The following is an 8,117-nucleotide window of genomic DNA, read 5'->3' on the forward strand; positions in this document are numbered from 1 at the left end:
AAGAAAAAAAAAGATTTTTTTTGGAAGTAAGTTGATGAAGAATGAAAGAGAATTTAAAGCAAAGTGAAGTATTATATAGATGATGACAATAAAGGATTTTTTTATACGTGTCTAAAGGAGAAAAAATAATAATATGAATTTATTTTATTCCACATGAAAATAGTACTAAAAACTCAAATGGAATTTTTATTTGTTTTTTTTTGTGTGTTTTAAGAGTATGAAAATATATTGTGTTCATTTTATTAAACAAAGAGAATAATAATAATGATCTTTGTATGAGCATCTAAAGTGTGCTCTAAATACATGTGGATGGAACCCTTTTTCTTTCACTTGTGAATGAATATTGACCATATAAATTTCAACACTCTTTGGTCCTCCACCCCCTAAAAATATATTATAAAAAATTAATGTTACTTTTAAAAATAATTTAATTTTAGTTTAGTTAAAAAAAATAAAAATATAGCATGTTTAAATTTTATGAATTTTGGTGTTCTGTTTTTACATCTTCATATAATTTTATAGTGATAGAAATATTATGATATATTTAAAATTATATATTTTTTTTAATAGAAATGATGTCTATTTAATTATCATAACCAAGTGAAATTATTATTATTATTATTATTATTGAGTACATAAATTAAATAGGAAGTTCTTGAACAAGAAAATGATAAGATCTTTTTTGTATGGGTGGGTCTATTCTATTATATAGTGCTCTAGCTAGATTGTTTCTTATACCATTGTGTCAAAAGTTTTATATATATATATATATATATATATATATATATATATATAAAAGTAAATAAGTCTTGATACATTGTAAAGAACATCACATTTGAATTGAATTAAAATAAATTTATTACTTTCCGTCTATTTTTACTTATTCAGTTTATATTTTATATGCTTTATAAAAAAAATAGTTACTTATATAAATATTTAATCATAAATTTTTTATCAATTGATATTTGATTTAGGTCATGATATATTATATGATGAATAATTAATATTAATAATATTTTTTTTATATTTTTCATGCAAAGAAAAGCCTTGAGGAAAAAAGGGGAGTCAAGAAAAGTATGATCTTGAAAATGAACTTTACTTTATTGTTGCCTCCTTGGAAATTGATTCCTATTCAATTTATTTATATTATATTATATATATTCCTTCTTTTTAATTTTAATTATAAATTATATAAGAAACGTGCTTGACTAAAATTTAGTCCAAGTTATTTTTTCTTGTCAAATTTTGACACAATGTGTATATTAAGAAAATAATAAATAATATAATAATTTTATTATTTTATTATATTAATTATTAAGGTCTTATATATATTTCTTTACTATATTTCTCAAAGACATTAATTTTATATTAATTAAAGATATAATAAATTTTAATTTTTTTTATATATTTATTAAATATGATAAAAAATGACAAATAAATAGAGACGGAGAGAATTAAACTTACGAGCATATTACTAAAATATTATTTTATGTCCAAGTAAATAAACGTGGAATTATATGGTTTGATCAAAAGGGTGGCAACAATAACTTTGCCAAGAAAAATATATGGGAATTTAATTAATTAAAATATTATTTTGGTTTAAGTTTTCAAGATAATGATGTTACCTTTTTGTTTTCCCCTATGTTTATTCCAATTTTGCTTTGTCTCAAATTAATTGTTGGATTTTCATTTTTTTTCTAAGTCAAGATAATGATGTTTCCTTTTTAATTCAATATAAAAATTGTATAAAACATATTTCATTGACAATTTTTTCATATTTATATAATAAAAAATGTATCTAAAAATATTAATTAAAATTTATATAATTTTATTCTAAAAAAAACTATAGAAAATATTTTAGGATAGAGTAAGTATTCTTTAAGTCAAAGTCATCAAAATGGCTAACAAATCCAAAAAGTTTGATGTCTTCAAAGTTATTTTTATAATGCTAAGTGCTTTGTATTAGAATATAAAAAAAATATTTTGTTGGAAGGAATATTATGAACTTAGATATCATGTTTATATCAAGGGAATCAAACAAGTGGTAGAGTATATCCAATTGGAGACTTTTAAAAAAAAATTAGCTATAAAATTCATTGTTAATCTATATCTAATTAATAGCTTGTAGCTAATAATATTTTTTAATAATTCATAGCTAATTAATCGTTAAATATAATTAACAATAGAAATTGCTCCAAACAAGTTGTATATATAGCACGAGCCATAGAAATAGGAATTAACTATAAAATTCATCACTAAAAATCTATTGTTAATTTGCTCATATTTAACAAGAATTTTTGATATTTCATCATTCATCGTTTAATAAAATTAGCTATATTTTTTATTATTTAACAACACAAATTATTCGTCACTAATGTTCTTAATTTAGTGTTAAGAATTATTAAGGAGTATATCATGGGAATAAAACTACCACCATGTTTGGATCATTGTTATCCATTATATTGTATTGTATTGTTGTTATACTTATAATATTTATTTTGATTGTTACTTAAAATATATTGTAAAATTGTTACGTAACAATGAGAATTCCTATTTTATGGAACAACCAATTTGGTGTGTTCCCATTGTTACATAATTTCTTTTTCTAATTATATCTTTACATAATATTTCAAAATACTATTTTACCTTCTACGTTAATTATTTAAATATAGTCAAACCTCATATACTAGAATACTTAAGGATGTTTTAGTAAATTTATAAATTACAATACAGTACGATACAATCAAACTAAACAATAAAAACGTTATTAAACAACAACAAACAATATAATCTGGCTAAACATTGTATCTACCATACAATATAATATAATAGAGTATAGTTAACGATGATCCAAACAAAATGTAAGTGGTATATCTAATTGTGAGCATTAAAAATATTTTAGTGGATGATTCGTAAGAAAGTACCAAGAAGTTATTTGAGAGTTTGAAGGTAGGGGCCAAAAAGATATATATTTGTATTGAAGCCCTACTTTTTTTTTAATTTCTTTTTTACTTCTTGAATTTTTTTATTTTAGAGTAATAATTAAAGTACATTTTAAGATCTGCTTATATTTTACTCTTTTTTATGCTCCATTTTATTTTTTATGGAACTTCATTAAATATATTATTATTATTATTATGATTAAAGTGTTATATATATATATATATATTACGAAATAAAGAATAACCCCAAGATATAGATATACTAGGAAATTAAAAAGGATTCATTTTTTTTAAAAAAAAATAAAATAAAGAAACAAATTGAGGGCGGAAGAAAAGGAAAAATAAAAGAAAAATTATCAGATGAAAAATCGAGCACTCATCGATGAAATGAAAATTTAGCTCTTCAATCAAAAAGATTCAACCAATAGTGTATATTTTCTTAACCTATCTTATATATTTTGTTTTTTTCGACAAGAAAAATATCAATAACGAATTCATAGAGAACAACGAAAATAATAAGAAAATTAGCTAACTAAATTAAAACATCAGAAATAGGTAAAAATCTTTATTATCCATTTGTATTTTGATTTAATGTCAAAGTACTTCATGTAATAATTAGATAAATAGACACATTCTTCCCCCCTTGAGTAATTTTCAAAGATGTCAAAAGAATCTCTACAGAGTGGTATTCAGTAAGTGGCAAACATATACAAGAATAGCTACCATCCAAATTATATACAAATACTATAATTAAAATCAAGGGGAGTGATAATTAAGATCACTTAATTTTTAATGGATATTTTTGTAATGACCCTTATTGTTATTTTTAGTGTTTTATCTTCTGTACATCGTTTAGAGCGTTCCTACAGCGATTCTAAGTCATTTATGACTTGCTGGGACTGACAGATCGGTCACCTGGTCATTCGTTTTGTTATTGTGTGAGCTTTAGTATTTTTGAAGCTTATGAACCTTGAACGATCATTTTCGATCAAAAGTTCAAGAAGATGACATCAGAATCCAATTCTGACGATTCCATCAGTTCCGGAAGGGTCATTTTAGTCCAGTAGCATTGTCGACATGACTCCCAAAGTTTTCAGTGTGAGTTGGTGGGATTAGGCGTTTTAACTTTAAGTTTAAAGGCTAAGTTTGACTTTAGTCAACATTCTGAGTAAACGCGCTCGGATGAGAATTCCGTCAGCGCGGTTAGCTCCGGAATGTCGAGTTTGGTCTAGTTTGACCCTTCTTTCGGGTTTTGAGGTTTTTGATATTTTTCCGAGCCCTTTTGTGGTTTTTGACTTAAAATGGCCAATGGAAGTGGGACCCACATTTTATCGAGATGACCTCTGATGAAAATTTCGACTGCGCCTTTGAGTCCGGAATGTCGACTTTGGTAGGGTAGCATATCTATTTTATTTTTATCAGGTTCCGAACGGATTCCGAGCACCCGTCGGAGACTTTAAAGAAAGTAGGCAAAGCTGAATCTGGTGCAGCCCCTATAAAAACCCCAACTTTCAGCTTTATGTTTTACTTTGGAACTTGATATCTTGAGCGATACAACTCCGAATTGGGCGATTCAAAAGGCTAAGTTGTGAGATTTTTCGAGGGCAACACATTGGTGAGCTTGGAATCTGATTTGGGGACACGATTTGAGGTAAATTTTGGGTTTTAAATGCTGTCATAGCTCATTTTCGAGCACAAGTTTTGGGAAATTTCAGAAGGTGATTTCTTGGCCATTTTAGGTCCGAATCAAGTGATTCAAGAGCCTATATTGTGGGGTTTTTCGTGAGGATCGTCGTGGTGTGATTGGTTTTGGCTGTTGGAGCTTCATTTTTGGTAAAATCTGGTAAGTAGCTGCTGCCATTGTTGCTGATTTTTAGCTTAGGATTTGGGTTTTTTTTTTTGCATGTTAATGTTGGGACCGTCTTGAGTCCTGAATTGTGCTCCATTCTGCTATACAAGTTTCGAGAGTTATTTAGGACTTTTATTTGGGGTTAATTCGGGATTTCTCAACGCGGATCCCATTTTTTCCATTTTGACCGTGAAATTGACCCGTCTCCGTTTCTTGCAATTTTAGTGTTTAAATGACTGTAATAACGTTGTGACTCTATTTCTGATAGTGTATCAACGTTTCGAGGCCTTTTAGAAAGTAAAAGATCCGGGGAGTGAATTTTGGAGCGCGCGTGATCTGCGTTCAGGTAGGCTATGGTTTCTCTTCTTAGACTGAACTCGAACATGTGAATGCATGTTGATTAGTTGGAATTTGGGTTGGGTAGTTATTGGATCATGCATAGGTGTTAAAAATTATATTTTCGGCCTTGTTCTGAGAATTATCGGGTAACTGTGAGCATGTTTATATTGACCTTCTTTGCTATATGAATTACTTGTATGTTTGAATACTGGTTGTCAGAAGTATGTTGAGCCTTAGTTTAGGTTTGACTAGGGTTTTCCTTAGAAATGCATGATTCAAAGTCGGTAGGACTTAGTTTAGCCCCGACGTCGCTCGGCCGGCTTAAATCCTTGTAGACTGATGTAGCAGACTTGAGTCTGATAGTTTGGTATTTAGCTAGACGATGAGCTTGCTCTAGCGATAGTTACTCTTATTTCTTAGATGTTACGGCTTCTCGAGTTACGTCAGTGACAATGAATTCCGCTCCGTGATTCAAAGTTGAGTTTCTATTCGACTGTAAGGTCTTACATTGATTAGCTAAGTCTGGATGGTGTTCCATGGGTTTATATGATTATGGATAGATAAAGACTCTTTCAGCATGCTATATCGACATCTTTGTCGGGTATCCGGATTTAAGGTCCGGCCTCGACCATCCACATACTTATGTAGAGCATCCGGTTAGAGGTCCGGCCTCAAGTATGTAGAGCATCCGGTTAGAGGTCCGGCCTCAGTTACTTATATTTTGCAATTGGCTACTTGTGTAATTCTGGTGAGTGTCCGGTTCAAGGCCCGACCTCCGTACCGTCAGATTCTACTTTTTGGTTCGGTGTTCTTTGGCCTCGAGTTCTATTCTCCTTAAGTTATAGTTATTTTGTGTACGCGTCGGACTTATGGGGGTCCGTTCGGGTTTTTATTTAAACTTGTGCACGAGTGTACCTTCTGGGCTTATGGTGGGTCCAGTTAGGTGTAGTTAGCTTATTTATATTAATTTAGTTAGATCTTTATACACTCGTGTGCATTATTGTGTTACTTAGCCTTCCGTTCTTGACCTCTAGTTTTGTGATTTCGTCTTTTCATAGTGCTTTACTTTTCTAGTTCAGTCGGCCTATGATGCCTACTGGGTACCTGTTATTTGGTACTCATGCTACACTCTGCATCTATTTTCGTGATGCAGGTCCGAGCACCAGTAGTCAGCGTTGATCGAGTTTGGAGAATTTCTGGTCTGGAGACAGGGGTGAGCACACAGGGTTTTGTACTATTTCAGTCTCCATCTGTTTATATAAAGACTTGTCTTTTACTTTTCGAGACAGTCTAGTTTCGGTGGTCCACTGTTGGGACTTGTACTCGTTTTGTTGGTAGCTCTGTATTAGTGACTTCCAGGTTCTGGGAGGGATCCTTTATTGCATTTATGTTTTGGTTTGCTTATGTTGTTATAGTAATTTTTCTTAGTCTTGTTTAGTTTCTACCCTCACACCCATTATGTGTGGTTCTGGGTTGTGGTTTGGCTTACCTACTGATGGGTTATAGTAGGTGCCTTCATGGCTCGAGAAATTGGGTCGTGACAAGTTGGTATCAGAGCCCTAGGTTCAACGGTCTCACTTTTACAGAGCTAACGTCTAGTAGAGTCCTGCGGATCGGTGCGGAGACGTCCGTAACTTATCTCCAGGAGGCTACAGGATGTATTTAGGAAAATATCCATTTTGTTTCAAATTCGTGCCGCGTGTGTCTTGTTTGTTTCTTAAAATCTCAGTTGTTTCACTCTATTACAGGATGGCTCGCACGCGAGGCGGTGCGTTCGGGGGAGATGCACCCGGAGCCTCAGTTTGGGGTAGACGTCGACCACGAGGTCGAGGTAGGGCTGCAGCACCTGCCCGGGATATGGAGGAGGAGCCTCATGCAGCGCATGTACCGCCACAGCCAGTGGGGCCGGGGCCCGCCCAGCCACCACCCGCACCGGTTGCAGCACCTGATCTTCATTCCCTCTTGACTCAGATATTAGCAGCTATTGGGGATATGAGACAGGCACCAGCACCAGCAGTACCAGCACCAGCGCTGCAAGATCAGCCGCCACCAGTTCATGTGGCCGCCCCACCAGACTTAGAGGTTAGAGAGATGCCACTGCGGGATCAGAAGATGCTTGGGGTATTTCAGAGGTTGGCACCGCCTATATTCTCAGGGGCGATTGGAGAGGACGCTCACGAGTTCCTGCTCACTTGCCAGGAGCAGTTACAGTCATTAGGCCTTTTGGAGTCGAGAGGAGCTGACTTCACCGCTCATCAGTTCCGTGGGCCAGCCAGGCAGTGGTGGCGCGCGTATCGAGAGTCTAGGCCAGTTGGATCTCCTCCTATATCTTGGAGCGAGTTCTCAGAGGCTTTCTTGGCCCGGTTCATGCCACGGAGCGTCAGAGACAGGCTTCGTGATCAGTTCTCTAGATTGGAGCAGGGATCTATGACCGTTTCCGAGTATGAGGCGAGGTTCCATGAGTTGTCTCGCCATGCTACTATGATCCTGCCCACAGAGGGAGAGAGAGTTCGTTGTTTTGTACGTGGGTTGCGATACCGTTTGAGGGTTGACACAGAGCATATGGTTTCAGCTGGCCGTTCTTTTCTTGATGTGGTCGATCATGCCCGATCCATGGAGCATATTCATCGTGAGGCCCAAGGGGGCAGCGATAAGAGGGCACGCTACCAGGGCAGCTATAGCGAGTCGCAGACTAGGGGGAGGGACTCATATGATAGGCCACGTCAGAGGTTCCAGCAGGGTCAGACCAGTCGCCCTGTTCAGGCGGCATTACCTGTTTCTGAGGGAGGCCAATATCAGCAGAGTAGTCCTAGTACAGGCCAGAATTCGAGGGCATCAGATTCTGTTCCTTCATGCCGCGGTCGGGTTACTACAGGGCGTTCAACTTCGGGGTGTTATGAGTGTGGTGCTCTTGACCATTGGTCTAGAGAATGCCCCCGGCGAGGTCGGGGGGCGATTGTACCAGCTCCACCTACTTCAAAACCAGT

At 34.5% G+C, this 8,117-nt stretch overlaps 1 long non-coding RNA gene across 1 annotated transcript; it reads left to right on the plus strand.

Moving 5' to 3' along the window:
- The first annotated feature begins 3,751 nt into the window (after nucleotides 1-3,751).
- On the plus strand, nucleotides 3,752-6,567 carry LOC107020563. Its single transcript, XR_001456948.2, has 4 exons — nucleotides 3,752-4,593; nucleotides 4,682-4,785; nucleotides 5,060-5,137; nucleotides 6,284-6,567. It is a non-coding gene; the product is annotated as an uncharacterized LOC107020563 (long non-coding RNA).
- The last annotated feature ends 1,550 nt before the right edge of the window (nucleotides 6,568-8,117 follow it).

Source organism: Solanum pennellii, chromosome 5 (genome assembly GCF_001406875.1).
Source record: "Solanum pennellii chromosome 5, SPENNV200".
In the NCBI taxonomy this organism is placed as follows: Eukaryota; Viridiplantae; Streptophyta; class Magnoliopsida; order Solanales; family Solanaceae; genus Solanum; species Solanum pennellii.